This window comes from Canis lupus, chromosome 11 (assembly GCF_048164855.1).
Source record: "Canis lupus baileyi chromosome 11, mCanLup2.hap1, whole genome shotgun sequence".
Taxonomy (NCBI): domain Eukaryota; kingdom Metazoa; phylum Chordata; class Mammalia; order Carnivora; family Canidae; genus Canis; species Canis lupus.
In genome coordinates, this window is record NC_132848.1 from 58,883,053 (window position 1) to 58,893,296 (window position 10,244).

At 46.0% G+C, this 10,244-nt stretch overlaps 1 long non-coding RNA gene across 1 annotated transcript; it reads left to right on the plus strand.

Annotated features, from left to right (window-relative positions):
* Positions 1–3,357: 3,357 nt before the first annotated feature.
* Positions 3,358–8,166, plus strand: LOC140642307 (uncharacterized). The gene is made up of 2 exons (XR_012038785.1): positions 3,358–3,673; positions 7,602–8,166. It is a non-coding gene; the product is annotated as an uncharacterized lncRNA (long non-coding RNA).
* Positions 8,167–10,244: the final 2,078 nt, after the last annotated feature.

Genomic DNA, 10,244 nt, shown 5'->3' on the forward strand with positions numbered 1-10,244 from the left:
TCCCCCCGCCTACCCCCACACACAAGGGCTTCTCTGAGTGACTAAGGCCCAGCAGATTCTGGCCAACAGGATAGTCCCAACTCACTGCAACTTTAATAAATGGTTTTCACATATTTATAACCATGGAATAAGGAAGACCTACATAAGGTACAAAAACACAGAAGCCATGAAGAAGAAAATGACTAAAAGCCTGGGCAGAGTATTCAATAAACAATATCACAACGTTAAGAGAAAGTGGTATATTAAAATATCTGCAGCAGTTAGAACAAAGGATTAACAGTCAAGATGAAACCACGTAAGAGCATAAAGGTGAACAAAAAACAAAATGGCTGCACTAATGCTTCTTCCAGGCCATGCCGCCCTCGAGTGGAGCCCAGTACCGCCCTCAAGACACGACGAAGGAGGCTGGCAGCACAATTTCTGTCGAAACCGGCTAGATCCTATATTTCCCTATAAACCCCCAGCCCCTTCCTCTGGGGTCTTGCAGTTTTTGAAGGCCTTAGCCTGTTGTAGCCTCCTTTGCCCGGCAAAGGAATAAACCAGCTTCTTCCTCTACTATACCTCTGCCCTCGGATTACATATTTTTGGCTCGGGAGCACAGAGGTTGGTTTTCAACAAGTATCAACAATCTTACAATAAGAAAAAAGGTGAACAATTTAATTAAAAAGGTGCACAAAATGTAAAAGAAATATAAATGGCAAACAGCAAAGGAAAATATGCCAAATCTCGCTATAAACAGAGAAATGCAATTAAAATACTAAAATATAATTGTTTTTTCATGAAATTAGCCAACATTAAAGAGACGAATAATAATCAGTATTGGACCTTTAGCTAGACTTACCAGGAAAAAAAAAAGAGCAAAGACTCGAATAAATAAGATTATATATGAAAGGAGACATTACAGATGATGCCACAGAAATGCAAGAGACTACTATGAACAATTATAAGCCAACAGATTGGACAGCCTAAAAGAAATGCATAAATTCCTAGAAATACATAACCTACCAAGACTGAATCATGAAAAATTAGGAAACATAAACAGACCAATAACAAGTAGGGAGATTAAGTCAATAAGCAAAAACTCCCAACAAAGAAAAGCCCAGGGCTAGCTAACTCCACTGGTAAATGCTACCAAACATTTAAAGAAGAATTAATGCCAATCCTTCTCAAACTCTTCCAAACAATTGACCTGAATAGACTTCCAAAGAAGGTATACAAATGGCCAACAAGTACACGAAAATGTACTCAGCATCACTCATCATCAGGGAAATGCAAATCAAAACCACAATGAGATATCACCTGACACCTATTAGAATGGCTGTTATCAAAAAGATAGGGGATTAAACAAATACTGTATGGTCTCATTTATATGCAGAACCTAAAAATGCCACACTCACAAAAACACAAACAGAGTAGACTGGCGGTTGCCAGGGCCTAGGGGATGGGGAAAATGAGGTGATGTTGGTCAAAAAATACAAACTTCCAGTTATAAGAGAGATAAGTTCTGGGGATCTGACCTTCAGCAAGGCAACTACAGTTATTATGATATTGTGTATTTGAGAGCCCCTAAAAGAGTAGATCTCTTAAGTGTTCTCACCTTAACAACAGCAACAAAAAATGGTAATTATGTAAGGTGATGGATGTGGTAACCTCACAGTGCCAATCATTTCACAATATATGTGTGTATCACATCATTACATCGTGCTCTTGAAACTTAAGAATGTTATATGTTATATGATATGATGATATCTCAATAAAGCTGGAAGAGAAAAAAGTATCTAGTGTTGGGAGTTAGGACAGCAGGTAGGTTGCATCAAATTTTAAAATGTCTATGCTAGGCCACCTGGGTGGCTCAGTGATTGAGCATCTGCCTTCGGCTCAGGTCACAATCCCAGGGTCCTGGGATCAAGTTCTGCATCAGGCTCCCCACAGGGAGCCTGCTTCTCCCTCTGTCTGTGTCTCTGCCTCTCTCTGTGTGTCTCTCATAAATGAATAAATACAATATTTAAAAAAATAAAAATAAAACATCTATGCTCTGTGACACAGCATTCTACTCCCAACAGCTAACCTAGAGAAGCACCTGAACTTGTAAATGAAGGATCATGTAAAAAAAACAATGTTAATTACAATACTGTTTATATAAGCTCAACACTGGGGACAAACTTAAATGCCCTCTAGTAGGGCACCTGGGTGGTTCAGTTGGTTAATCATCTGCCTTTGGCTCGGCTCATGATCCCAGGGTCCTGGGATTGAGCCTGCTTCCTCCTTTGTCTCCGCCTCTCTCTCTGTCTCTCATGAATAAAAATCTTTAAAAAAAAAAAAAAAAAAAAAGTCCTCTAGTAAAAGCATGGCTTAATAACACATGGGACAGTCATAGCAGGGATCACATGTAGCAGTTAGTAAGCAATTATGCTGAGCACACAAATGGAAATATTCCTAAGACATAAATTTTAAAAGGTGAACTGTTCAATATGCATTGTAGAAAGCATTTATTTTTTAAGACATGTACACCCACAAAACCACACATTTCTATATGTACCTATATAGGTAAATGGATAGAATACATCTGAAAAAATACATACTAACATGAAAAAAATTGTTCTCTCTGGATAGCAAAGTGGACTGGGTGGATGCAGCAGTGGAGAAACTTTTGCAATGACTGTTCTGTGAATTGACATTATTACAAGAAGACTATATTCAGGGATCCCTGGGTGGCGCAGCGGTTTAGCGCCTGCCTTTGGCCCAGGGCGCAATCCTGGAGACCCGGAATCGAATCCCACGTCGGGCTCCCGGTGCATGGAGCCTGCTTCTCCCTCTGCCTATGTCTCTGCCTCTCTCTCTCTGTGTGTGACTATCATAAATTTTTAAAAATTAAAAAAAAAAGAAGACTGTATTCATACATTACATGTGCAATTTTAAAACGAGAAGAAAAAAGGAACTACCATGGCCTCAGGGCTGTTCACAGTAGATCTATAAAATCCGTGAGGTCTTCCTTTCCTTGGGGAAACACAGCCTGACCGGGGCATGAGGCAAGGGGCCAGGGTAGAGAAAGGGAACCACCGCCTGCCCGGTGCCAGACCCACCCACAGGCCCGTACCTCTCCTCCCGGACCCTCTCCCTAGCCAGGATCTTTCCTAGAAACCCCTCGGTGTCTCTTCCCTCCCTTTCCTGATTTGATTCCACTGTGTTTACTGGTGTAAGGCCATTCTCTCTTCTGTTTTGTGTTCCCTCATATTATGATTTTTATAACACTTGGAAAGCAATGCACCAGTTTCATAGCCTACCACAATTCTTCATAAATTCCAGGAATTGACAGATGTTATTCTACTTTCCACTAATGCCATAGGTCAGGCTCCCTGGAAACTAGCCTCTGAGATCTGCATGCAAGAGAAGAGCAAAGAGAAGCTCTTACTGGCAACACATGCTCCTGGGAATACCAGCTCTGGGGGAGCAAAGATAGGACTGAGTAGAGGGAAAAGGGGGGTGTGCTGCAGGCACAACGAGGGCCTTGGCAGAACCCAGAAGGAACTCTGGAGCTGACGGGACACTTGGAGTTATTCCAAAATGAGGAACAGGGGCTGGACCTGTCCACCTCCACCTGGATCAGTCATTGGATGTGGGCTGACCTGGGAAAGGAATGTCACTTGGCCAAAACCACTTGTCTCAGCTGAGGGTGAGTCCCGGGACAACCTCGGCCATGGGCAGCAGCTGGGGGAATGAGCACCGCAGCCTTGAAGGGGAGGCTGGGAAGTTCACCATGCCCAGAGGAATTTGGAGCTGAGCAACCATTCGTCTGTGAGGGTGAAGGATATGAGGCAAGGGTACACGTTTTTAAGATTTTATTTGAGAGAGAGAGAGAGAGAGCACAAACAGGGGGAGGAGAGGGAGAAGCAGACTCCCCACTGAGCAGGGAGCCCCATATGGGGCTTGATCCCATGACCCTAGGATCATAACTCGAGGTGAAGCCACCAGGCACCCCAATGGCACACATTTTTATCTCCATTTTACAGGGGGAGAAACACCTGGTATGTTTTCTGCTCTGTCTTCGAAGTCAGGCAACAATGCAAGCGTGGAACTGGGTGCCCAGGCCGAGCCACTGCTTATGAGGTTTACCTGCATCAGATGCTTCTCTAGGATTCACGAAGTGCAGTTCGAAGGGGGAGGAAACATCTACATGATTGCAGCAGGGGGCTCGGGGGAATGGTCTGAGCAGAAATAGGGAATAATGCTTTGAGTTTAAATGCCCTGGAAATGATTTCACTTCAGTTTCCATATCTAGAAAGAACTTCACTCACAGCAAATCAAGTCTGTTGCTTGAAAAGTAAAGAGAGGAGAAGAGGAACACCACATATGGGGTGCTGCTAACATCCCGGCTGTCTGGAATCAAGTCCAGGGGCTCTCTCCCCTTCTTGTCCCATTGGTGGTCTTATGCATGAAAACCCTCCTGTAGAGTCAAGGGCTTCCATCAGGCTCAAAAGCTGAGCCCAGTAAGGACCCAGGTCCAACACAGAGACATTTATTCTTATGTCACTCCTATTCACAAAGGAAATAGTCGCTCTTTCCCCCACAAACTCTGAAGAAACCTGTATGGCCCGATTTGGACCTTATGCTTGTATTTGGCAGTTCTAGATCACTGGGGGGAGGGGGAGGGGAGATTAAAAGGCTCTGATGCCTTCAAAGACCTCAGGTTGCAAAAAAATGGAGGAAGAATTCAGGACATTGCACCCTGAAAATCTTTGACTTGTCAAACTCTTGCTACCTGGCAGGTCCAGACCAAGCCCCTGACAAGCATGGTCTTCTTGAAACCTCACCACCCTGAGGCACATGCTAATAATATTAGCTATTTTACAAGTACTGATATTTTTGTTTTACAGGTGAGGAAATTGAAGCTCAGAGAGGTAAGCTGCCTGAGATCACAGAGGTACAAGTAACATAGGAAGCTTTCAGTCTGGCTTTCAGCCAGGTCTGGCTGATACGAGGGAGGTGGCTTAGACTCAAGGTCAGACACGACATGGAAAAATAAGAGCAACAATGGAGACGCATTAAGAAGATAATTACTATGATTTTTCTGAATAGCAGGTTGAAACAGGGATATCCAAGAGCCATGCAAAATTCCTGGGCCTCCTATTTATCTCACTGTACAAAGAAAATCAAGCATTTAATTCCCTACAGATTACATAATGCTCTTTTTAGTATGTTTCAAATATATATTTACTATTTATTATAAGTACTTACCTATTATTTAATATTAATATTTTTTTAATTTATTTATTCATGAGAGACACAGACAGGCAGAGGGAGAAGCAGGCTCCATGCAGAGACCCCAATGTGGGACTCGATCCCAGGACTCCAGGATCACGCCCCGGGCCAAAGGCAGATGCTCAACCACTGAGTCACCCAGTTGCCCCTGTATTATTTTTTTTTAATAGAAACAAATTAGCATAAGCATAAAAACATGCGGAAGAGGGGCTCCTGAGTGGTTCAGCTGGTGAAGCTCCTACCTTCAGCTCAGGTCTTGATCTCAGGGTTCCCTGCTCAGCAGGAAGTCTGCTTCTCCTTCTGCTATAGGCCTCCCTCCCCTGTTCATGCTTGCTCTCTCTTAAATAAAATCTAAAAAAAAAAAAAAGTCATGCAGGAGAGACATAAACACCTGTGGGGAGAGAGGTGGATGAGGAACCTTTTAAGAGGCTTCAATTTATATTTATATTATACGAATTCTTAAGATGGGCGATGAGGATAACAATATTCATTGTACTATTGTCTCTACAAATGGTAGAAAAAACAACACAATACCCTTTCTATTTCAAAACAGCTTATAACTTTGTCAAAAAGAAAAACACTTCAATAAGAAAACTCATAACAGCTAAGCAGTAACACGTTATTTAAACTTGTCCTTGGTGTTAGCGTATTTCGACTCTTCCTCTAATGTGGCCATTATATGGCTCTTTACTGCTTGTGCTCAGCATAACTATTGCGAGAATCACCCATGCTGTTCCACGCCTCAGAAGCTCATTCCTTTTTATTGCGGGGTAGTATTCCAGGTTAGGAACATAGTCCAGTTTGTGTATCCATTCCCTTGTTAACAAACATTGGGGTTGTTTCCATTTGGGGGCTATCACGGATCAAGCAGCCATGAGCATCCATCTAATTTTACTTTAAGATTTTATTTATTTATTCATGAGAGACACAAAAAGAGAGAGGCAGAGACACAGGCAGAGGGAGAAGCAGGCTCCTTGCAGGGAGCCTGATGTGGGACTCGATCCCGGGACCCTGGGATCATGCCCTGGGCCGAAGGCAGATGCTCAACCGCTGAGCCACCCAGGTGCCCCTTACTTTTTTATTGTGGCAGCCAGGTATATTGAAATGTGCTCACGTTGGATTTCTATAGAACAGTAACCTCTAGATTCTCTGCTAGGCCCTCCACCTTCCCTGTTCAACCTGGCTGCCGCTTAACTGGGTTTAACTCAAGAAACCAGGCCAGGTGCAGAGTGGGGCACTGTTGTTACAGAGGTGAAGGGCCCAAGAAGAGAGAGACACTGGGTACGCATTCCCACTGTGCCCCCCAAACCAGCCCTTTCCAGCGACTGCCTCAAGGCACCGGCCATCTGGAGGGGAAGGAGGCAGATGAACAAACAGTCACCTCAAATTCAACACGAGAAGCCAGAGAGACATGCGTAAAAGCTCTGGTGACAAAGGAGGAAGCACTTACATCCATCTGGGGAACTCAGGGAGGTTACCCAGGGGATGATATTTGAACCTGGTCTTGGAGGAAGAGTAGAATTTACCAAGCAGGTTTGGGGGAGGGCTTTCTAAGTGCAGGGGAAAGCTCAGGAATTCCCCAGGGCAAGGCAAATTCTAGGAACTGGGAAGTGTGAGCAGAGAGGACGGCATGGGATGGGGGCAGGGGGAGGACAGGCCAGAGGAAGGGCCTGCCACACCCTGGTGAGGGGTTGGTCCTTGTCCTGCAGGCACAGAGCCAGGGATAAGAGCCAGGCCAGATGGTACTTTGGAAGAACACCCAGGGTAAGAAAACAGGAGTGAGGAGTACTTGGAGGATGCCACTGGGAACGGACAACAGGGACTACGCTCTGGAGAGTTCCATAGCGGATTGCACAGGGATCACCAATGCTATACAAGGCACACAGAAGAGCCAACTCCAGTGTCCCTTTTGGCTGGTGCTCCTGTGTGGTCTCCATCTTCCCTTCCTCAGTTCCAGTGACCCCCTCCCCAGCAGGTGTCAGTCTCACTCTGCCCAGACCACCCAGCCCACTGTTGGCACAGAGAGACTTAAAATCCCAGGCTCCTGCCAACTCAGGTTCCCCTGTGACTTTCCACCACCTACAGAATGGAATGTCACTTCCCTGAGATTGGCGAGCTGAGCCTACCCACCGGCCTGTGCCACCTCGCTCTACCACCCGAGCACTTGGCAGTTCTTCCTTTCTCTCCCTCCCTGTACGCCCTGCCCACCACACACACACACACACACACACACACACAGTACAATAATGCACTGATTCTCCATCTCCATGTTCCCTTGCTCTTTGTGCCTTGTCACAGGACTTGGCCCAGATCAAACACAAAATACCCTCCTTTCCTTCCAGGTAGGGCTTGAAGCTCCTTCTCCAGAAGCGTCCCCTGAGGACTTCAGACCCAGGAGCTTGCCCCCTGTATACTGGGGCACAGGATTGTGGATTGCCCATGGATTGCCCTCTGTAACCTGCTTCACTCCTACTAAACTTCACGTCTTCGTCTTTCATGTTTGGAACTGGAGTGCTGGAGACAGATTGGACGGTGAACTGACATAGGCAGGAACTGCCTTAGGAATGCTGGGGTCAGGAGGGCGCGCAGAGGGATGAGGGCAGGGCCCCAAGGGCCATGGTCTGGCCATGCACCAGGATGTCTGACCCAATGCAGTGTGGAAAGAGGGCCAGAGGTGATCTCTCCAGACAGAGTACTTACTCCATTCTCTACTCTGACAAGTCCTGGGAAGGTTTATTTTATCAAGAGGGAGAAAGAGCTATATGAAAATAAGAAAAAAATAGCCAGAGCTTTATGCCCTTGGTATCTTAATAATTAAGATAAAGAAGACAGAATAGACATTGCATGTACAATGCTTTGGCCAATCTTTTTAAAGGAGCAACAAATAAATGTGATCTACAGGGCAAATCTGCATGGGATTAACCAAGTATTTACCGAGTTCTTCAATGTACTCAGCATCGTCCTCGAGCTAGTGAAGATACTACAGGTGAACCTAAGTCAACTGTTCTTGTCTTCAGGCACTACCTCTCCTGCTGTGGCAGCAAGAGGCATAGACGTGAAGACACCTGGGGATAAATGTATTACTAGGTGGGGAGGACATGTTGGTAAATGTCATAGAGATCTAGAAAAGGGATTCCAAACTTTACTGTGCACATCATGTACCCAAAGGGTCTTAGTCAAATGCAGATTCTGGTTCAGCGGTTCTGGAGTGGAGCTCCTGAGCATTTCTCGAGCTCTTGAGCATCTTCTGCATTTCTCACATGTTCTGAGAGAAGGCCAAGGCTTTTGGTCCAGGACCCATTTTGAGTAGCAAGGACCCTAGTGAATGGAGAGAACCTTGTGAGCTGGAAAGCTCCATACACAAGGAAATCTGAGACTGAGGGCAGGGGGGCCTGGATGAGGCAAGAGGAGCTTTTCAGGTGGGGCCAGCCTAAGCAGTGACCCAGAGCAGAGTGAAGCTTTGCAGGTGGTGAGAAACGCAGACACAGGAAGTGGGTGTGCCGGGGCCCCCACCGTGTTCTCATCAGCCAGTGGTGACAACTAAAAGGGACTAAGTTATGTGCCATCTTAAATGCCACACTGAGGAGTCGCAATGTATTAAAAATGGGAATAGTGAGCTGGGGGTGATTCTTGAGTCCAATTTTGCTGATCCATTCAGGACAAGCAGAAGAGTGGGAAATAGGTCCCCGTGCAGAAGAGGAGGAGAACTGGAGTATGGTTTCTCTCACTTTGTACTTGAAGAGGTTCCATTCGGCTCCCTGACGCCATGCCCCCACCCCTCACCCTCCAGCCCCTCATCGCAATCCAGGCCTCGCTCCCTGAGTCCTGGGCTCTGGAAGCCTTGCAGCAGGAGAAAGCTAAGTCCCAGATGATCTAGCTATAGGAGAAAGAACCCTTCTTCTGCAGTTCCGTGGAGTCTTTCTTCCTCTCCACGAATGTATAAACAATTCGACAGCACATGATAAAAGTGAGGGGAGGGGGGCCCCACATTAATTTCCTAGAGGCAAATGATAAGCTGGCAGGTCTGGCTCTATGGAGGAGATAAAAGCTCCAAACACAGCCGAATGACTCTTGGGATCCGAGCCTGGTACGGATGCAAATTAAAATAAAAACTATATAAACAGCAGCACAATCGCACCATTCAGGGCTCCTTCATTAGCAGCCAGCGCTCCAGTGCCACTGCCCACAAAGACAACTTCCCTTTCTTCTCCCTTCTAACTAGTTTCCAAGCTGGTCAACAAAAGGAGGCGAAGGACAAAAGCAGTTCTAATTGATGAGGCTCTGCGGAGAGGGTCGTTGGGGAGATTCGTTTTGTGTGTGCAAATCAAAAAGCAAATGTGATGTGTCAGACCAGCTGAGGACAGGCCTCCTGCTGGGGAGTCTGGAGGTGCCAAGTTCCTCTTCTCAAAGCTCACCACAGCATGGTAACAACCCAACGGTCACATCCACCAGCCCAGGCCTCCCGGTGCCCGATAGAGTCAACTTCCCAAAGTGCTGCCCTGTGTAGGGGACCTTGTTCAATGATCAGACCCATGAAGCAACAACTCACTACCATGGCAGCCTCTACTCTTTACTGTAGGGGACAGAGTTCATTCATTGTATTACCATGAAGCATCGTTGTGGCGGGCAGTCACTGGGGTGAGGAGACAGTTTGACCAATGTCCATCTTCTTCTGAACGTTCAGGCTTCGGGAGGGAACCTCCACAGGTTTCTCCTCATTGTCTTCCCATTTGGCTAGCATTTCCAATCACCTACTCCACTCCAGGAACCTCTTCAAATGACCCAGCCCTCCAGCTGTCTCCTCACCCCACATGCCCTCCTCTCCAGCCATGAAGATCTCCTCACTGTTCCAGATTCCTTCACACTCATCGTCCATCCTGCACTCCTCTCCAAACTTGGAATTCCCTACTATTTCCCTGCTATCGGTGAAAACCCTCTCAGCCAAACAAGCCTCGTGTTTTATCATTTTTTTATTTTTATTTTTT